The sequence below is a fragment of the Kogia breviceps genome, chromosome 5 (assembly GCF_026419965.1).
Source record: "Kogia breviceps isolate mKogBre1 chromosome 5, mKogBre1 haplotype 1, whole genome shotgun sequence".
In the NCBI taxonomy this organism is placed as follows: Eukaryota; Metazoa; Chordata; class Mammalia; order Artiodactyla; family Physeteridae; genus Kogia; species Kogia breviceps.
Window position 1 is genome coordinate 45,565,350 of NC_081314.1, and position 22,552 is coordinate 45,587,901.

Consider the following 22,552-nt stretch of genomic DNA (forward strand, 5'->3'; position numbering starts at 1 on the left):
ATCTCCGTGATTCCTTCTGTGATTATTAGTTGGCATTCTACTATTATGAAGAGCTTTCTCTTCTGCCCATTTGTTTATTCATTTATTTATTTAGATGCAGAGATAGGTAAACTATGATGCATGGGCCAGTCCAGCCTGCTGTCTGTTTTTATAAATAAAGTTTTATTGGAACAGAGCCACTCATTCATTAATGTATTGTCCATGGCTACTTTTGTGCTACAATGGCAGAGTTGAACAGTTGTGACAGAAACTGCATAGCCCCTTAAGCCTAAAATATTTAGTACTTGACCCTTTAGAGGAAAAGCCAATTCCTAATTTATATCATGTGAACTTGTGGATTCTTATTTTATTCCCTTACTATCATTATTTACTTTGATTCTCTAATTGGCCTAGATTTGGCCATTGGAAGCCCCTTCAAGCTGGGTCCTGTGTCTTTTGACAGGTTCCCATTGTTCTTCGACCCCTTCCTTGCTTTCTGGTATGACAGGATTTTCGAGGCCTTTCCTGCTTCTGCCACGGAATGAGCCATTTTTCCAAGGAACCCTAGCTCCTTTTAGTCAGAAGTGGTATTCAGAAATCAATGTCTTGGCACTAGGTGGTCATTTCCCCTGGGATGTTGCTGGAAGACAGAAGAGAGGTCATGGTTACAGTTATAAACCTGGAAATTGTTAGCATGATCCATAAAGCTGTGTGACTAAGTAAAATTTCTCAGGGAGGAGTGCAGAGAGAAGACCCAGATATTAAGAAAACAGCCTGAGCAAAACATATTTGCACTACTATGGCACTACTATGGTTCAGAGTTTTAATATCTATATCTACAAAGAGCTTATGTAAGTAGGTAAGAAACAATTAAGACGCCACTGAAGTGTGAAGGATTGTATCAGACTGGCCACATAATTAAAATGAGAATAAGTAAATCATCATGAGGAAACTCATGAAAGAAATGACAATTAAAACACGGTACAGTTTTGGGTAATTGTGCTTGTTTTCGGTTTTCAAAATTTTAGTTGGACCATTTTCAAAATTATAGAAAAGTGGACAGAAGAGAAAAATGAACATCTGTACACCCATCATCTAGATTCAACATTTGTTAACATTTTGCTGCTTACTCATCTTTCTTTCAACACGCAGACACACACCCGGACTTTTCTTTTCCTGTTAAACCACTTGAAAGTAAGCTGCAGTTAGCCTGACATTTCATCCCTAAATACTTCAACATGCATCTTATAGAGGACGTTTCTTTAATACAACCAAAATAACATTACCACACCTCAGAAAATTAATTTTTAAGGATTAAAAATTTTTCCAACTTTGCTAAAAAAAACACATAACATAAAATTTGCCATTGTAAGGGCTTCCCTGGTGGCGCAGTGGTTGGGGGTCCGCCTGCCGATGCAGGGGACACGGGTTCGTGCCCAGGTCTGGGAAGATCCCACACGCCACGGAGCGGCTGGGCCCATGACCCATGGCCGCTGAGCCTGCGCGTCTGGAGCCTGTGCTCCGCAACGGGAGAGGCCATAGCTGTGAGAGGCCCGCATACCGAAAAAAAAAAAAAATTTGCCATTGTAACACTGTCGAAGTGTTACAGTTCAGTCGTGTTAAGTATATGCACATTGGTGTGGAACAGACCTCCAGAACTTTTCCATCTTGCAAAGTGAAACTCTATACTCATTAAACAACTCCCCACTTCCCCTTCCTCTCAGAAAATTAATTTTAATTCAGTGGTATATCTAATATACTGTCCATATTCAAATTTCCCCAGTTGTCTCCAAAAAAATTTTTACAGCAGTTTTTTAACTGCCATGTCTCTTTAGTCTCTTTTATTTTAGAACAGTCTCCCTGCCCTATTTTACTTTTCAAGACGTTGATTTTCTTTAAGAGTCTAGTTGTCTTGTAGAAGGTCTTGTGTTCTGGATTCCTCATGATTACATTCAGATTAAACGTCCCTGACAGGAATACTCCATAGATGACATTATGTACTTCTTATCCCATCGTATCAGGAAGAGCATAACACTGGGTTTCTGCTGGGTTGTTCACTATTTGTGGAACTAAGTTTGCTCATTTGGTTAAGGTTGTTGCCAGATGTCTTCTTTGTAAAGATACTTTTCCCCTTTGGAATTAATAAGTAACTGGTGATGCTGTGAGACCATGTGAATATTGTTTCCCAACACTCTTTCACACAATTATTAAATCAGAGGTTACAAGCTGAGTTTATAATTTGATTGTTTTTCATTTATTAGCTGGCATTCTACCCTAGAGAAAAGCTTCCCCTTCTTTTTCCCCTTTTTCTTATTTGTGTATTATCATTATACTCTTATACATTTTCGTATGCAATATGTTATCACACACTACTGCCATTGTTCCCTTTGATGCTCCTACTGTCAGATTTGGCTTATGGACCCCTTCAAGACGGGTTTGTGGGGGTTTTTTTGACATACTAGCCTTTCTTACTTTCTGACACAACAGAACTTTTCAGGCTTACTTTGTATTTTCTCTGCCCCTGACATGGAGTCAGCCATTTTCCCAAGGAACACTGTTTCTTTTTAGAGGGGACTAGTATTCAGAAACCAGGATCTGGGCTCTAGGTGTGCTCATTTCTACAGGTGTATGTCCTTGTTTCTAAGCCTCTTCAGTGTACATACTAGGCAACACACACACGCACACGCACACAGAGGCTTATTTGATACTTCCAGTTTAAGTCCAAGAGCACCGCATTCCCCAGTCTTCCCTCACAAAACACTAATATGTTTAGTGTTTGTTTGTATCTCCATCTTTACCCATAATGAAAACTCTGGCTAACAAAACACTAATATGGCTATTAATTTGGTCTATCCCATAATACACACAAAATTGTTTCAGAATTACATCACCGATACCACTACTAACTACAAAGCTACTGTGAAGTCCAAAATTTCTGTACTATTTTTCTTGTTCTTAGAATATACCCGACTAAGAACATGCAGTCATAGTGCTGTCCTCAAAAGTTACTTGAATTTATTTTTTCTTTCCCAAGTTTGTCAATCTGATAAGCAATTAGATTCATTTGTTTCTGTTTTTATTTAATCTTAGTGTTTGTTTATTACACCCTTAAATTTATTTTTTGAATATGTAAAACATTTAAGAAGTTTTAACTATTGAAAAAGGTATACTCAGACAAATCTTATTCCCATAATTTTTCCCTCCATTCTATTTACTCCTACACCCTAGATGGAACAATTTTAAATAATTTCTGGCTAATTCATCTGTGTTTTTTAAAAAACACACCTGCATGCATATTTTTTCATGTGTATATGAAGTAACTCCATATAGATTCATAAGATCTTCCTCATACTAGACACTGTGTTCTAGGACCAAAGAGAATGTAAAGATGAATGAGATATGAACTGTGGGAGAGCAAGGAATTGTGATGAAAAGGTTTGACACATATAACTTTTTTTAAAAAAGTAAAAACTTTCTGATAAAAAAATAGATGGACTTGTAAAAATCCAGAGAAGTCTTTCAAGAAGGAAGAAGTGGTCAACTGTTCCCAGTATGGCTGAGGTCAAGGAAGATGAGGGCAAAGAACTGACCCAAGACGGGGTCATCGGTGACCTGGACCAGAGTGGTTGCAGAGGGTGATGAGGATGAAAGACTAATTTGACTGGAGTGGATTAAAGAGGGGCTGGGAGGTGAGGAAGTGGAACATCAGTACAGATGTATCTCCTGGAGGGCATTTCAACAAAGCAGAGCAGAGAAATGGGGTTGTAGCCTGAGGCAAACTTGATGGTAAGGAAGCTTTTTTGTTTATTTTTTTGTTTACAGGAGAGATACTATAGTATGCTTGCATGATGGTATGGCTCCTGTAGAGAGGGGAGAAATCAAAGGTGTGGGAGAGAAAAAAGACAATTGCAAAGCCTTTGCACATGCAGGAGGAGGTAGGATCCAGTGCACAAATGGACTGATATTTAGCATAGGCTTAATAAAAATGGTGAGCGATGGACTCTTTCCTCAAGGTGATCAGATCCAAAGATGGGTGAAGCGCTCACCAGAATACAAACAGCACCATATGAACTGTCATTTCATGAATACAAGAAATTTAGGAAGAAGCAGCACATTCTCAATGATGAGGCTTCCCAGAGCAGGTGGCATCTACTGGACCTTCAAAGATGAAGAAGCAGAGGTGAAGGATTCCTAGAGAGAGAAAGGATATCACTCCAGCCCGAGGAAACAATGTGAATAAAAACAGGGAGAGGTGAATTTGCACTATCATTTCACAAAACTCTTGTATTCACTACAGCCAACATCATACACAAATAAGGTCTTCTCCTAAATATTTGGAGCTAAAGTTTATTGATAGCACTCTTAACCAACAGCTACTGGAGGATGACCACAGTTTCTGTTCCTATCTCTAAATATGTCATTGGTTGGCCCTGGAGAATTTAGTGTGTGGAATCCTCTTCTTGTTCTCATTTACAATCCCTGGATTTCTTGACCACATTACATACAGTGGATGCTCTCATCCACCAGAGATGGGAAACTCCTCCATCAACTGGTGGAGAGAAACTAGTAGATTATTTAAACTTTTCAAAGTCTCAATTTCCTCATATGCAAAGTGAGGGTGGTAATACCTAGCTTTTGGAGTTTGGGGAGGATTAAAGTTGACAATATATAAGTGAGGTGCTTACTCCATGCGTGGAACAGAATATATGCTCAGTAAATGGTTACCTATTTTTGGTACTAATTACATTGATAGTTACCATGTATGGAACACTTATCATGTGCCCAGTACAGGTCTAAGTGCTTAATAGGTATTAATTCACTGAATCCCCACCTCATCTTAGGAAGTAGACGTTTTCATTGCCTCTAGTTTCACGAATGAAAACGCTAAGTCTAGCAAGCATCAGAGCTAGGATGTGAGATGAGGCAGACTGGCCACAGAGTCCTGCTTTCCATTCACTGAGCCACGTTGACTCTCTCATAGTGGATAGAATCACGCCAGGCCCGGGACCAGATCCATCCGTTATCTCAGATCCATTTCCCTTATTAACAAGGAATCCAGGAAGTAAGACAGTAGAGTTAGGAATTATGTCCTCAACAAAGATGAGAGCTGGCAAGAGGCTTGAAAAATGATCCATACATTTTATTGACATGCTTTAGTTTGACCAAATTTCCTTCACTCACCAGTTATTACTCTATAATAAAATGAAACTTACTTGTCTCATTTTGCAGTTAAAAATTTACCATTATTCAAGAGTAGGCAGAAATGTCTAAGAATGTATACAACCAAAACACTTACACAAGGCTGAAAAGAAATATGAACAAAAATATTTATTGTAGTGCTTTTTATAATATTCAAATATTAGAAACAAGCCTTTACTAGTAGTTTAATTAAAAGTGTGGTACAGCCATTCAACACTGCATAGCTCTTAACAGGGACGAGATGGATTTAAAGATGAGGAAAAATTCTCATATGTAATGTTAAGTGAAAAAACATGAAAAAGCATGCAGAACTCTGTGTCTAATTTGATTCTACTTTTGAAAATGAATGCAAATTTAAGTATATGTATAGAACAAATTCTAGAGAAATAAGCAACAAATCCCTTAAACAGTCTTTGCAAGGAAGGAATAACAGACAGCTTTTGACTTTCTAAATCATACATTTCTGGAGCATTTGAATTATTTACAAGCACTTATTCACTTTTGATATCAGAAGAAAACAATGTATTGTTTAAGTAGGCAGAGAGGCAAAGCCTGTGAGAAATGGAGCAGGGAAAGCTACAGCTCTAATCCTCTAGTCTGTTAACTGCTGCTTCATTTCCTGGCAGAAGAGTTTTATAACTGGCTGGCTCTCAACGCATTCTCCTGCCAACAGGACATTGGCGAGCAGGGACATTAGAAATCTTCCTTGAGAGAACTCTAACAAAAGCTAAGAGACATTCAGCTTGGAAATATGGCCAAAGGGAAAAATCCATAAAAACCATCCACGCCCCGAGCCTCCTTCCATGGTAGGAAATGCGGCCATTAAGCCATTGAAAGGAATTAGGATCATTATGAAATCACACTGGTTTGGCTCTGGAAAAAAGGAGAGACGTTAAGTGCAGTACATCTTTAGAGAACTCCCTTCCCATCAGGCCTCCGAACCTACATAACCATAAAAGCAACGGAGATAAGATAAATAACGGCAAGAATAGCTAACATTTTAACAGTGATCCACAAATTTCAGTCTTTCACATCTATCTTACATCACATTGTGCGTCTTCCCTTTCCAAAAACTCTGGGAAGCAGGTTTTTCAGAAGAGACGGCCACTAGTAAGTGATACAGGGGAACCAGAACCCAGGATGTCTCACAGCCACTAGCAAAGAAGATCATTCTGGAATTAGCTAGAATCATGAGTACTATTCACTTCTAAGCAAATGTATCCCTTCCTGAAGATCTAGATAAACAATGAATCCATCAAAGAAGAAAGACTAATAACAGATAATGCAGAACGTGCAAGGGAAACTGAGACCATGAATGAAGCCATAGGTAAGATGGTACATTGGTCAGCCTGGCTTCCCCTGGATCTTAGAGAGTGGTTCAGAGTACATTTGGGTGTGGTGACAATGCTCTGGAGGGTCTCAGTCCTATGGGCACTTGGCATTGCGCCCTCTCTATTCTGTCTCGCCAAAATGGACCCGACATGCAGTGAGGAGAATGGGGACACTGGGAAAGCAGCCCCTCCCCACCCCGTCTCATTTCGAGGGCTGTGTCCTCCTCTCCTGGGAGCCAAGAAGCTGCCATCATGACCTCTGGAGGCCAATTTTGTTTCACAAAGGCAAAAACTAAGATGCAAAATCATTATGCAAGTTTCTCAAGGTGATTCTGTGACAAAACCAAAAGTAAAATTCAGCTTTTCTCAACCTCAACTTCAGACCTCAAAATGGAAAGGAGTGAGGACGAGACCAGCCCACACCTCATTTTCATTCCCATTTTATGTATGAGCACAAATCTCACCACTGTTCTTTTTCTACTTCCCCACCCTTCCTTCCTTTTTCACACGGCCGAGTTCATTACTCTATTAAGCCAAAGAAGGTAGAAGGACTAAATAGATGGATCAAGTAAGGTCGAGAGAGAAATGATTCAAGTAGTTTGCAAAATAGCTGGGTATCATATTTTAAGACAACATTGTCTCAATAATTTTAATGCCTTATTATAGATACAAAACTTTAGTTTTTAAAAACTAGAAAAATATATTTTATTCTCAAGTCCTTGGTGGGCTCTTTACAGAGGAAGGCTTTTCCCTTGCCAACATTCCCAACCGAGGCATCAATGCATAGACAGTCAGTTTGAAAACAATAATAAAAATTATACTGAATCTATTTCTCCAACATGAACCCAGGTTTTCTTAATGATTTCTTTCCACTAGCAACTGGGACAACCTGAAAACAGAGATGCTGAGACATGCTGTCTTAACGAATGGAGACCAGATTCCTTCATAGGCAAAATCTATGAGCAAGATTTTGAGCAAAGAGCCATGTATCACCAAAATGCATATGTACATTGACAAAATGGAATACTATTCAGCAAAAAAAGGATGAAAATGCTGATAATGCTACAACATGAATGAACCTCAAAAACATCATGTTAAGTGAAAGAAGCTAGTCACAAAAGACCACATAGTGTAGGATTCCATTTATATCAAATGTCTAGAATAGACAAATCTCCAGAGACCAGAGGTAGATTAACGGCGGGCTGGGGTGGAAGTGAGAATCAACCGTAAGCAGGCACAAGTGATCTCTTTGAGGTGATGAAAATGGCCTAAAACTGGATTGTGGTGACAGTCATGCAACTGGCTAAATTTACTAACATGGGTTGAGCCACTTCAGATAAAATGACATGTATGGCATCATCTTTATAAAATTAAATGTCCCAAGGCTTGCCACAAAAGAGCCCCCAAAGCAAGTCCAAATAGCAAAATTCCAAATTTCTCATTTAGCAAAGCTGACTACCATCTTACTTATTTCCCCTCTGCTTGCTGAAAGTGACCTTGGTTTGTTTACTTTTTATGGAAGTTTGCTATTGTCTAAACACTAGAGTTTCACTTGAAGTTGGCTGCAGAATAATGTACTTTGGGGTGGTCAGAAGTGACATCCAAATGTTAATCCACATAGGGTCAAATTTACTTAAACCATGACATTCAATCCAGTTTTTCTCATTTGGCTAAAAAAGCAATTCAGAGGTTTTTTCCAGTCTTACAACATTTATGGATAATCCTTTTCTTCTGTTTTACATATAATGTACTTATATTTCATGAAATCTGAGAGTACCAATTCATCCTTTCCTTTTAAAATATTATGCAGGGCTTCCCTGGTGGTGCAGTGGTTGAGAATCCGCCTGCCGATGCAGGGGACACGGGTTCGTGCCCCGGTCTGGGAAGATCCCACATGCCGCGGAGCGGCTGGGCCCGTGAGCCATGGCCACTGAGCCTGCGCGTCCGGAGCCTGTGCTCTGCAACGGGAGAGGCCACAACAGTGAGAGGCCCACGTACCGCCAAAAAAAAAAAAATTATGCAGATGGATGTATGTACAAGGATTTCAGTCTTGTGGGTAGCAACAAAACATTGTTCATAAATAGGGAACTGGTTAAATAAATTATTATACACCAAAAGTGGAATAAATTACTTTGTAGTTATTAAAAATATGGAGCAAAATCTGTAGGAATTGGTGTGGAGCTACCTACAAGATATATTAAGTAAAAAAAAAAATGTGGAACAGCATATTATTGTGCTACCCTTTGCATTTTGTCTTTAAAAGAATATATACATAAATGCTGTATATGCTTAAGTATCTAAGCACAGATACTCCAGACTGGTAAGAGTGTGTTCTTTTAGGGAAGGGAATTAGGTACCTGGAAGTTTGCCCTGGTAGGGATGCTATCTCTTCAGTATATACTCTTTAATACTGTTGGAATGTTTATCATGTATATTATCATCCACTGAAAAAAATTTTCATGTTTTACCATTTTACCCCTACATTTGGTAAACCATATCTAAGTTAATAAGTTTTTTAAAAATGGAATTCAAATACTTTAACTACTTTTGTCCAAATACAATAAGAACTCTGACCATATTTTAATACATAGTTAAATGATTGTTGTTTGAAGGCTTCAATTTTTCCACCGCTAAAACAGAGCTATTATTATGAAGACTGACAGAATAACATTTTTAAGATTTTGTAAGATGCAGAATCATTGAGATGGAGTTTTGCAGGGAAGTCTCACCCTTGGATAGTAGTAAACTAAGTTCAGCTGCAAAAGCAATAGATCTCTTTGTACTAGACTTTTGTTACTTACTGATCATTGGATCTTTTAGGTTGAATTGGACTTGGCTTATGATGATCAATTGTGTCATTTTTGTATTACAGGACCAAATTCATTATAGGATCCTTGGGGGCTAAGTTTAGCATTAAATATGTTTGCAGCAGCAAATTCATAATCTGCCTGTCATTTCATTCCACAGCCTAGTCATTCTCCTATACAATTAATTTAGCTGAAGAAACGTAATAAACATATCTTAAAATTGTGATGGCACATTACAGTTTGCTTCACACTTCTACATATTTTATCACATTCAACCCTCTTAGCGACCCTGTAGGGGAGGCAAGAGAGACATTATTATGTCTGTTCCACACACGGTCATAGTTAAATCGCCCAACCAGGAAGCAGAGAGCTGAGATTAGAAGCTGGCTTCCTACAGTCCCTTCCACCCAGTTATACATATTACAGTATGTACGTGAGAGTTCAGAAAAGGGTGTGTTTGTATATAAAATCTGTTTTATATTAGAACATAAAGACAATGTGCTAACTTCATCATTTCTGTTTTTTCTGAATGGAATTCACATAGACATTGTTTCATTTGTTTTTTGAACTTACTTTGACAATTATATTACCTAAATTCACATGTGTAGCCTAAGAGTGTTCTTGTGCAACAGAGACTACTCATCTTCATAGTCTCATTTATGCCTCATGGATTTGTGTGGGTGTTGAAGAGAAAAATCCAAAGAAAGAGGAATGGGAAAAGATTTCTTTCTATATTTAAATATAGAAAGCTAAGCTATAAATAACGCTTAAAATATATAAGCGTTAAAATATATATTTTTAAATATATAAATAAAGCTTAAAAATATAGTTTTAAGCTATAAATAACGGTGAAGTGAAATGTTCTCTGGAAGATCCATGGCAATAGCATTACTGCTGCCTGAGAAATGTGACTACTTAAAACTCTGGTTTGGAAAACCTGTTCATTGTAAAACAAATGCTTTTCTATTGTTATTATTACATCAGGTCTTTGTCCTGAAATTTTCCAGGCTTACAAGTGTAATAATTGGTTTTGCACATTCCAGCGATTCAAGATGTATGGTTTTTAATATGTATAATGTATTAGGAAGAGCAACTCAGGCTATCCTTTGGTGTGTTGCTCTGGATTGAGGTGGATTCTCGTTATCTTTGGCAGCAAGGTGTGAAGACATGTTTATTATTTTAAACACTAACCTGTTACTGTATGACAGAATATTATTAGGTTCAAATTACCATCATTATTATTCTTGCACACATTAATAAAGGCCTTAAATAGCACATCCAAGACCAGAATCTGGGAACTCGGACAATACCCAAGGCATTGAAGTGATTTTGTTGCAGTATTTTTCGAGATTTAATGAAGTTAAAAGTAATTTAGTTCGCTTTGGGACATTATCTAACTTGTTAGCAGAAGAAATCACCTAATCTGGAAAAGGAAAGTATCACAATTTTGTGTAAGTGCTGAAATCGCCTTTCTTTGTAGCTTAAAAGGAAATACTTGCTCACAGCAGAATGTTTCACATCCCTTTTATTTGGTTCCAACTTGCAGAGTCATCTTGCTTCTAAAATGTTTTCAGAGCCGGAGATGGGAGGTTTCCAAGCCAGAAAGAAATTCCTCCTGTTTTTGAATATGTATTTACCTTTTTAGAATTGAACCCCAAGGGCTGATTGTGTAACTGCATTCTAAAACTTTTTGTTTCCATCAGATATATTTAGCAAGACTTAGCATCCATTTGAGGACTCCACAGGAGTTATTCTAATAATCATGCACAGTGTTAATAAATAACTTCCGCCCCTTCTGTACGGATGTTTTGAGAATGCTGCAGGGAAAGGGTGAAAGGACAGCTGAGGTGGACCCATTCGAGTGTGAATGAACTCCTTCCACTTTTATTTTCTATTCTTCAAGATTGATTTAGCTAATCCAAGGTAAAGGAAAGCTAATTATTTTGTGTTTGAGTTATTGTGGGAGTTTACATTATATTCTGAAATGTTAACCAACATCTGAGATAAATATTTACTAACCTGTTATTGAACATTTACATATACAGATATACAATATACACATACAATTATATATTATATATAACTGTACATATACGACTTTTATCCTGGGAAATGGGTTATAGTGAGCAGGGCTACTACAGGGAAATGTTAGCCCTGAAAAAAACTGGCAATATTATGAAAACATAAATTATCAGAGCCACAACATGCAAGAGATCAGAGTTGAAAGTACACATGCATAAAAGAGCATGCTGATGTTAAAAAGCAGGTAACAGAGGAGATCAGAAACCCAGGTAGTTAATTCATCATTTAAAGGGAAGTCAGGTACTAGAAGCTAAACACTAAACGTTTGAAAGCCAGGGCAGGTAGGTATGAGCCCCAAGACCCACGGGACTAGAGCAGGGGCTGTAAATCTAATTCTGAGGGAAGGTCTCCTATACACTCCCCAGGAAAAATGGGAAATCTCCCTCTCAAAGTCTGTGATCCTTTGACTGCCAAGTAAACTTATGATCACCTAAATGAATTTTGTTACCAGGATATATTGGATTATGCATTATGGCCATTCGCCTACGATTTCCTAAGCTCAGTTCTCTTTCTTGGCTAGTAGCAAATGAGCAAACCGAAACATGCTTGGGGACGGTCGATGTGTTTAAATGTCAGGAGATAAGCACACGACCCCACACCTCAGAGGTGGAACCCAGGTGCCTGTGTGCTTGCCTTGCATAAGCCTGAGGAGGTTGCTATAGAAATATGATCATATTGCTGGGATCATTTGTGTGTCTAATACAACTTGAATTTCAAAGTCCACAGGAAGCATGATTAAAAGGCCCTTCTTTGGCTTGCTGCATGTTTACAAGGCAGCTACTTAATGGATCAGACTGCATGTGTCTAGCCACCTCTGAGAACCTGGGTAGGGAGGAAATTGACATTACTGGCATGCTGGTGCTTGCTCATGATAACAAGAAGGAGACTGGAGCTCCTAATACTGAGGATAAGGGGAAGCTGAGAGAATTTACAGACACAGAGCTCAGCCTCTGTATGTGGGCAACAGCGTTGTTTCCTTCTGTCACTGGGGCCTGAGGTTAGAGCAGGGCTCACCCTACAGATTCTAGGTGGAGAGTTGTTGAGCACTAAGGGAAGGGGTTAATCCAAAACACGGATGAGGTTCCCAAATCCAAGTTGTAGGATAGCTTACATATCCAGTGGGAGGCAGGCAAAGGGTAGAACAGAAGCAAACAGATGTGTCAGGATTGCGGTTCTGAGATGGAGCCCTGTGTCTGACCCAAGGATTGTCTCATCCCAAGACTCTTGGGTTATTCCTAGCCAAGAAACTATTGCCTCCACATGAAGAAAGAGCTATACTTCACCAACAAGAATGGATTCTGACAACATGTATTTATTGGAGTTTATTGATGTCAAAATACATCAGATACCCAGGGATCAGCTTAAAACAAAAGGGGGAAAAAAACAATGTCTGTATCCATTCCCATCAGCATCCACAGGAGTTACAGCTAAAAGAGATCTTGGAGATTTCCTAATCCAGTTCTTTTTTTTCAGATGTGCAGTTGAGGTCCAGAATGACCGAGTGACTTGCCTGAGTACACACAGTGAGTACTGGCCGTACTGGTGCTGGAATTTGCATCTCCTGACATTCATCAGTGTTCTTTCCATCACTCAGGCTTTTAATATTCACAGAGTATTGCGGATGAAGGAGTAAGTCTCTGGGGCTTCAGCAACCAGAGTGTCATAAATTCAAAATCTCACAGAAGGGCAGGGCAACATCCCTCAACGGTAGGAAGTTGAATGAGAAAGAAGAGTACTGAAAATTTAGCAAAGACAACTTGTATTTGCTCCTGGAAAGGCAGATGTGATATCCGGGATGCATTAGAGAAGTGTTCAGCTGGAAGTAACAGAAATCCAAGCTTTGAGACCTGAAATGAATATGAGGGTATTTTTCTCACCTGACAAGGTGTCTGAAGATAGGCAGCTGCTGGCAGTGGCTTAGCAGCTCCACAAGGTCAGAGGCAGCTTCTCTGTAATTCTCTCACACTGTCTCCTGGTCACAAAATGGCTGCCATAGCTGCAAACACATATCCAGACAGGAACTGTATTACAGGCCACCCCTAACTGCAAGGAAGGCTGGGAAAGCAAATGTTTAAATTTTCCAGTATTTATACACCTGGGCAGGGGAGGAAGTGCTTAGAATGGGCGTTGGGCTGGGCAGTCCATAAACCCTGGACGGCAGGTGTCAGTGTGTGCTCCACGGCTCCATCCCTGTGGCAGACAATGCTAATCAAACAAGCTTGGAGGTGGCCTCGAAACTCTTCCCCACAGAGTTTACCAAGTGAGTACTACCAGGTAGTCAAACCCGGCTCATGAGATGAAGTCTATTTGCTCTCCCCGATTTTTTTCAGTTTTCATGGCAACTCTGAGGTCTGACAAGAAAGCTCTTTTAATAAAGATAATAATGGAGTTTATATATCCAAATCGTAGACACACAGAAAGAGCCGGTCTTTGGCCCTGAGTCTTTGTTTCACAGTTGAAGAAACTGAAGCCAAGAGTGGCTAGGGCTCTTAATCACAGTCACACAATGAGCTAGTTGAACGTGGTCCCTTTCAAAGCAGTTACCCTGAGAGGCTTTATACTTATTCCAGTCTTGCTGACAGTACTCAGAGCATCTCTGAAATTCCATTTTTAGAATGTCTCTCATTTAGTTAATGAGCAGCTAACACAAGAAAATTTAGCTCTTCTATTTTGTAGATGCCTTCTGTCTTCTTCTCCACCCTCTGTCCCCACCAACGAATGCTGCCCAGCTCACTTACTCATTAATTCAACAAAAATGTGTCGAGCATGAGTGCGCTGGATCCACTGTATGACTTGACTCCAAATGGCTCTGGCTTGTTTTGGAAAATCGAATCCCCTCTTGGTCCCTTATCTTCAGCTGGCCATCTCCGTGCCCCCCTTCCACCCCCTACCCCCGACATGCATCACGCTAAGGCTGGTTCATGACACAAGCTGATATAGGTAGTTGTTCTAGAGTCAGTACCGCCCAATAGAACTTTCTATGTTGTTATAAATGTTCCAGAATCTGTGCTACATGCAACACTTACAATGTGGCTAATGTAACTGAGGAACTGAATTTTTTTATTTTATTTTAACTAATTTAAATTTAACTAGCCACAGGTGGCTAGTGGCCACCATGTTGGATAGCACAGTTTGGGATCTTTCCTCTATTTCCTCCCAAACTCATTCGTCTTTGTCTCCCAGATGCCTGGCTCAATCCCAGCTTTGATGCATAGTTCTCTCCTCTTCCCTAGAGCCCCCATATGGTTGCTCTGACCTCATTTCTTTTCTGGCTCAATTGCACCGTTATAGTTTTGGCAACGAGATGCAAAGGGAGATGTTCTGTGCTCAGGTCTGTGGACCCTCATGGATGGTCCCCTGCTGATCGCCACACACAAGGGGACCAAGAGATTCAGACAGTTCCTATCCCACTAGAGACATTCAAAATAATGTCCTGAGTGTTATTTCCCCTTTTCACTGGGGAGTCATGAAGCTAGAAATTTGCCCCGGATCCTGTGATGGCTCTATCCCTGAGACAGAGCTTAACGTACTGCAACAAGTAGTCCGTGGAAGTTTTTCCCTCTGTACACACAGCACACTTGGAAAACAAGACTGGACAACAATTCCTATTACTGACACTCTAAAGCACCTCAAATAATCGGTCACTCATTAGAAAGAAGCAATATTTCCAGGGTACAGCGACGCATCTTTGGTGCTTTTAGCGGATGTGTATTGTCTGGAGGTGCAGAGTTCTTTCACCAGCCATTGCTGGACTCCGAGATGTGGGAGGCTGGAGAGGCGGTGTTTCTGCCAAGATGTATCTCTTGGAGCGCAGATCTTTCCTAAGCAATGCAGCATGATGAACGGCGAATTAAGAGGAAACAAACCGCTTCCCTTACCTCAGATAGGAATGTGGGCTCCCACGCAGAAGGCTTTCAGTAGCAAACTTGTGACTAGGAGCTGCTTTGGACTGAACTGTTTTCCTGCCCCTGGAGGTTACCTAAGAGTGCAGAGGTAACCTCTCAGTGGGTAGAGGCATTGCTGATAACAAAATTACTCAGTTCTCCAGGACTTAGTTTCAAGAAGGCCTCCTTCTAGGCAGGAGACATGCCCAGTGGCTGCCCTGGCTTTGGGGCTTTCATCCTGGAGAGAGCAGAGAAGACTGGGAGTGAGGAGGAGGGAGGCTAGCATTCATGAGGATAAGCCATTTTTCCTCCCCACCCTAGACGACAAAGAGAGTGGGTACTGGTTCGTTACCGTTCCTTAGGGACTTCTGGTTAAAAATTGAAGTTAAGAAAGGAGGTCCCCCAACACTTTCTCATAAAGTTTGGGCATTATTCCAGGAGGAAAAACTGATGGTCTTGGTTGCTGGGCCCCCAGCCTGCCCAGGTGCTTGCAGATTGGGCAAAGAGCACTGGGGAGAGGTGGCGTGGTAGAGGGGATGGGGGGGGACAAGAAAGATCTGATCCAAGCCCTCAGGCCCCAGTTTGGGAGGCTAGGGAAGAAAGAGGAGACTGGAGCTGCAGGGGTACCAGATTGCTGAGCTTGGAGCATGGCGGTCTACACAGCTAAGGAGCATGGTGGGGGGGGTGTCTCCCAGGTGCCGCCAAAGCCATGGGTTGATCAAGTGCCTTGGGAGCAAGGGGCTGCTGACAGTGGAACTGGATCAGTGGTGACAGCCATCGGAAAGGGGACCAAACCTCCATGCACCTCTTGCTTAAGGAAACGGCTTCCCTCCTCTACAAAGCACGGGAGAAAGAGGTGAGTGACGAAGGGAATAGATCACCTACTGCCGCCACTGCAGGCTTCCACAGCCACAAGGCAGACCTGAACTCAGGAAAAAAGGAAAGATTTGAATCATGTGTGAGGGTGGAGTTTTAAAATGAACAGGATTGAGTTTTAATAACTGGGTCACATTATTTTAATAACTGAAATGATGCAGATTTAAAGTTGGACTGAGATGACATTAAGGAAACCCTTGATCCGGCAGCAGAGCATAGATGGGAACAGACATTGGGAAAGTAAAGCCATTTCACGTATGCACCCGCACAGGTTGAATAACCAATCACTAAACTGGTTACACACTTAACTGGTATTGGGGTGCAGGTCCTGGGTCTCACAGCCCTGAGCTGAATGCTGCACTTACCGGCTGGGTGCCCCTCGGAGTATCATGTGAAATCTCCTAGTTCTCAGCTTCCTGTTTGGAAACTGGGGTTAATGCATCCTATGTCATACTGTTACGAGACTTCCATGAAATCATGTCTGTACACATTCAAAATAAAAAGAACATGCTTTTTGCTGTTTGCTCCTCCACGTGTCCACTACCTGGTACAGTCCCTTCATCTCAGCTCCGGGGTAGCTGCCTCCTGGCCTGTCCTTGGCTGCGAAGGTCCTGCCGGCTCCCATGTCGCTGACCACTGATGAAATAAGGTTCTTTTCTGCCTCGGGGTCCTCCCAGGCCCCCACTCCATTCCACACTGGATCGGTTTTCCCTGTAGGCCCTCAGCAGTGACCACCAGAAGCATCTTCTTTTTATCTCAACAACTTTCCCTCTTTCCCTCGAGTATCCCGAGCCCCTGAGTTAGCGCTGCCACTAAAGGACTTGCCCACTTCCCTGAGGGACCCTCTGGGAAGGGCCCCTCCAGAACCCCATCCAGGCCACTGACTCTTCTCAGCCATGTTAGCCTGGAATAGCTGGGCCGGCTCAGCACAGAGTCCTGCTAGCAGACATTTTTATAAAACTGAGATACAGAACATGTGTATAGCCGGATGGATTTTTATGTAGGTATACACCGATGTAACCACTACCTAGGTCAAGATTTTTTTTTAATCACATCACCCCAAAAGACTTTCCCATGCCCCTTCCCAGGCAGTAACCTCCTCCCTCAAAGGTAACCAGCATTCTGACTTTGAACACCACAGGTGTGTTTCTCCTGTTTTTGAACTTCTTATAGTACCTAGAACCATACTGCAGGTCCTCTTTAGTATCTGACTTGTTTTGCTCAACATGATGTCTCTGAGTTTCATCCCCGTTGTTGCGTGTACCAGTGGTTTGTTCCTTTTCCTTGCTGAGTGGTACTCCACTGTGGGAATATACAATTTGTGTGCCTGTTCACGTTGATGGCCATTTGAGTTGGTTTCCAGTTTGGGGCAATTATGAAGAAAGCTGCTACACACATTCACACAGTGTGTTTTTTTGTAAACACATGGCACTCAGTTCTCTTGAGTAAATACCCAGGAGTGAAATCAGTGGGTCCTGCGGTGGGTGTTGTTTGGCAGGTACAGGGGCATTTAGTGAGTGCTATTTGTTTGAATAAATGAGTGAATGGCTGAATGACACTTTAGCGCCACAGAATGCACAGAGGAATCTATGCATTTGGGGTTAAAAAGGGTTTGTTGCAAATAAAGACTTTTAGACAGGACTGGCAGTGGTTTCAGGGCAGAGCGTGAGGCTTTGAGGGGCAGGAAGGGAGAGAAGTTCCACCAAAAGACCCCCGGGGAGAGGCAGGTCAGAGCTGGAGTGAGATGGGGGCTGGGAGAGGGTCTCACGCAGCGCTGAGAGCAGGGCTCTGGCACAGACTTGTGACCCACACACATCCGAGCCCACAAAGAGAGAGATAGAATATGCTTCCAGGGGTTTTCTGTCATATTTCCTAATTGGTTGCCTTCACCTTGGAAGTCTTTAGTCATAAAACCTTTAGCCGCTCAAACATTATCAGTTCAGTCCTATGGATAGATGGATCAGCCCTGTAACCCGCAATGAGTGCAGCTGTCAGTCAAGGCTGCCCTGGAGAATACAATGGGCCCAGAGCCCTGCCCTCTCCTTTGCTGTTCCCTCTGTGACACCTCACTCAGACACCCGGTGCCACCCCGCTTTCTCCAAGCACCACAGGGCCTGCTCTCACATGCCTCAATCACAGCTACACTCACTTCAGTATTGGCAGTCCTCCCCCATTCCCAGGAGTACCAGAGTATTTTCTGAATTTCAGCCGGAAATTGTGCGAGCGGGTAAATGGATTGTGATTAACGGTGGAATTTCAGACACTGGGCAGAGGGGGAGTTTGAGGAAAGAGCAATGGAGACATCCCAGTCTCCCCAGATCTCTCCTGCTTTGCCTTTGCCTGGGACTGATCCTGCTGATAACACATCTCTGCACTTCCGGGTTTACTATTAGACTTAAATTAAAAATTTTTAACCTGCCTTCCACGGCTCTTACTTAACTCCAGGCCTTTGCCTCTCTGCTCCCTTCATTCTGGCCATACCGGCCTTCTCTGTGCCCTCCACACCCCACCTTCTTTTCTCAGGGAGTCTGCAAACATGGCCCCAGCCTGCTTGCACCCTTCTCCTACCTCCCACCTCTTGCTAATTCCCTTTATTCCTTCATCTCCCCAGAGTGTCATTCCTGGCCCTCCATTCTGTGTAAGGTCCCCCTCAGAGACTCACGTGTCCCTTCCAGCTCTTATGATTCTTCAGAATTTGAAAGTTACTTGTGTACTCCTTGGTTGATGTCTACTCCTCCACTGGAATATAAAGCCACGCAGACATGGGTTTTCACCGCCTAACTCGGGTTGCCATACCGGGTAAACACTTAATCTAAGCCTATGGCATTAAGGACATGAACAAGTGATCTCTATCCACCGCCATGCCTTTCATTATGACTGTCACTGTAAGGCAAAATGGAACATCATTATTGTTCCTATTATTGATGGGCCAAAATCTTCAGGTGTGCTATCTAAATTATTCAAATTTGTTGGGGGGAAACAATGCTACATTTGTCCCTTCCCTTTGGAAAATACATATTTTTTTAGAAGATGGTTGTGCCCAAACACTGGAATTGAGTTAAAATTAGCCATTTTATTTTCGGTCCAACTCTCAGTTCGGTATCGTAACCAGCAGGAGGCCCTTGCCAGGTGGTTCTCAAGTAGCGTCAATTCTGACAGTCAAAATCTAACTATCCAGTTTATCATTCAGCTCCTGGGCTTTCCTTTCTTCTCCCCTCACCTGTCCTTCAGTGATACTTCTTAAAGTTCCCTCCACAAGGAGGGCCTGGGCAAAGATAACGGAACTTTGGGTTCCCCAAAGTGCTCGAGCCACATGCCGCTCATCCAGGAGAAGGGAGCCCAGGAAAATGACTCTGGCACCCCTGGCCAGGTGTTCCCTCTCCAGCACTGGAATGTGGACTGGGGGCTCCTCATCTAGGCGGCTCAAGTCTAGAGACAGACAAACCTCAGTTTCAATCCCCACTTTGCCACTTACAGGTCATGTGACCTTGGAGAAGATGTTTCATCTCACCCAGCTGACCCTTCAGGTGACAGATGTTCATTTCAAAATCTATCTCTGAGCAACGAGACTTAAGTTTAAAATTTCTGTACTCCAGTTTCCTCCTCTGCAAAATGGGGATACTAGTAATTCCTACCTCATAGGATTATTGCAAAGAGTAAATAACCGAATGTGTGCAAAACTCTGCTAAAAATGTATTAGGATGTTGATGATGATGACCATTTTACAGTACCGTGATGAAGAGTGTCACTTTTTTTTTTTTTTTTTGCGGTATGCGGGCCTCTCACTGTTGTGGCCTCTCCCGTTGCAGAGCACAGGCTCCGGACGCGCAGGCTCAGCGGCCACGGCTCACGGGCCCAGCCGCTCCGCGGCATGTGGGATCTTCCCGGACCGGGGCACGAACCCGTGTCCCCTGCATCAGCAGGCGGACTCTCAACCACTGCGCCACCAGGGAAGCCCCAAGAGTGTCACTTTTGAGTCAAGCAAACTTAGGTTCAAATCCCAGAGGTATGACCTTGAGGAAGTTACTCAATCTCTTTAAGGTTCTGGTTCCTCATCTGTAAAATGGTATGATAATGAATGCCTCCCTGGTATGATGGTTGTGAGACTAAAGTGCCCCGTGTGGTCCTGGCATTTAGTAAGCAGTCAACAAAGAGTAGCTATCGTTCTGGTTGAAATCATTATTGTTACACAGTCCTCAAGGGATTCTTTAACTTGAGACCTTGTAGAGATGGCAAAAGTATCTTTTGGAAATGTGGAACTCACAGTCTGTGCTGATAATAGATGACTCACAAGACAAAGTATAGACAATGGCCCATAAAAGAAACATGTGCATCTAGTGTCGGTCCCTTGTTCCTCTTACTAAGCAGCATCCTTAGCTGGGAGGGGCTGGGCAAGCCGTCCCAGTGCTGGACCTGGCCAGTCAGCATTCGGAGGTGGGGTGCGGCCCTGCTGCCCTTGTGCCAAGCGGGCTGTCTACATCTTGGTTCAGAGCCCCAGGGGCTGAGTCTTAGTGGTTGCTCAAGCTCCTGGCCTTTTCTGTGGAAGGTTGGGTTTTACTTGTTGACAGGGAGAAGGGGCTGCCGAAGAGCCACTTTGTGCAGACGGTGTCAGCTCCATGGCCTCCTGGCATCCTCTGCTCTCTCCCAAGGCACAGGGAACACAAGACGGGCTTCAAAGCCTCTCTGGGAGTGGAGGGGAGGGGTGGCCTTGAGTCTGCCTGGAAAACATTCCCCCATTACAGCCCAACAAGACACTCCCTGTGACTACTAATCATTCCCCAGCAACAGCCCCTGGGACAGCTCAAGGGAGTTTGTCACTGCTCCTTGCTGCTTAGTTACTTCATGCCCAAGATCTAAAGCAGTAACATCCCATCTGGTCCTCCCGCAGTGCTCTGAGGGAGACGGGAGAGTTATGAGGCATCTAGAGTTCACAGGTGAGGTGACGGAGGCCGGGGGATGAGCTTTGCTCAGAGTCAGCCAGTTAGTAAGCAGAGTACCTGAGCCTCAAGTCGTTTTTCAGGCCATTTCTCCTTCCTCCGGGCCCTGCATGGCCTGGCTCCTGCTGACCTCCACACACATAGCTCACTTCCCACTGCTGTGAGCCCTCCTCAGACAAACCAGCGCTTTTCTCCCACTAGGCCTTTGCACTCCCTGTGTTCCCTCGGCTTGGCATTTCCATGTCATTGGGTCTCAGTGTATGATGTGTCACCATCTCCAAGAGGCCTTCCCTGGTCATGCTAAAGTAGCATTCACCAGTTGCTCTGCATCTCATCCCCTGGCTCAAGGCCTTCACATGGCTTACCCCAGTCATCTTTTTAAATTTTCATCTCCCTCATTAAGGCAAGAGCCTCAAGAATTGTGTTCACTGCTGCCTCCCAACATTTATCACACAGCATTATCCTCAGCCTGGGCAGTTGAGACCCTTGTACATGGAATGAATGCCCAGAGGGCTTGCCTTGGGCCCCTGCAGCTGTGCCCTCCCCATGGAGTGAGGAGTCCACAGGGCCAAAGATGTGCCCACCCAGAGCCCACCACCTCCCCTCTAGACTACACTGGGGTTACCCAGAAACTGTGTATTTCCTGGCCACATGGCCCTAAACCCTCTTCCAAGGCCTGCATGGGCCTCATCTTCTCAAAGGCAGATCACACCACTGCCGTGAGACTCGAGGCCTGAGGGCAGCCCAGGGGCAGCACGTGCAGCGGAGGCCCCTCAAAACACTGGGCAGATGGGGTGGGGGGGTGGGGAAAAAGGGGGGTGTCTGGCTGAGGGCTGGAGGGCTGGAGGTGGGGAGGGCCCCTACATGCAGAACTCCAAGGAGACCTAGAACTGCATTTGAACCTGTTCTTCCGTGTTGTTGTGAAGGTATATCATTAAACAGTTTGTTAGTTTGATTTATAACTTGAAATTTAGACATATGGTATGTGGGCCTCCAATCACTGTCTCACCTAGAGCCTGACAAATGTCAGGGGCAGGTTTGCCAGCATAGAGTAGACAACCACTAAATATCCACTAAATAAATGTATAAAGGAATGAACAAAGTTTAGGTCCATACACCAGAGCTTCTACAGTGGCAGCTGGGAGCAGTTTTGCAGACTAAAGCTGACCCTGAGTCAGTCTGGATCTGCACAGCCCCAGTGCGGAGCTAGTGCCATGGCGGGTTGAATCAGGTGCCCTGGGGATTGCTGTAGGACGGAATCAGCCTTGCTAATGAGATCAAATTAGAACTGTAGCCAAAATAATTTTCTAAGGTGGCCTAGAAGGCAGCTTTGAGCTTTTCCATGGATTTAATTCCTCCCGCTCTGCCTTTAGCCATTGATCGCATGTGTGTTTAAAGTGAGGCATTAGGGAACTTTATGGCATATTGCCAGTTCCATCCTATTTTTCTAGAATGAA

General features: G+C 43.0%; 1 long non-coding RNA gene across 3 annotated transcripts in view; it reads right to left on the reverse strand.

Moving 5' to 3' along the window:
* Window positions 1–584: 584 nt before the first annotated feature.
* LOC136794236 (uncharacterized) overlaps window positions 585–22,552 on the reverse strand; it is a 49,534-nt gene continuing 27,566 nt past the window's right edge. Inside the window, exons 3-4 of one of the 3 annotated variants that reach the window (XR_010840653.1) lie at window positions 13,276–13,394; window positions 585–619 (exon numbers count right to left, since the gene is read on the reverse strand). This is a non-coding gene — a long non-coding RNA (uncharacterized lncRNA). Of the gene's footprint in view, window positions 620–13,275; window positions 13,395–14,962; window positions 15,378–15,408; window positions 15,521–22,552 lie in introns of those variants that run through there. The other 2 variants (XR_010840655.1, XR_010840654.1) reach the window with 2 other exon arrangements.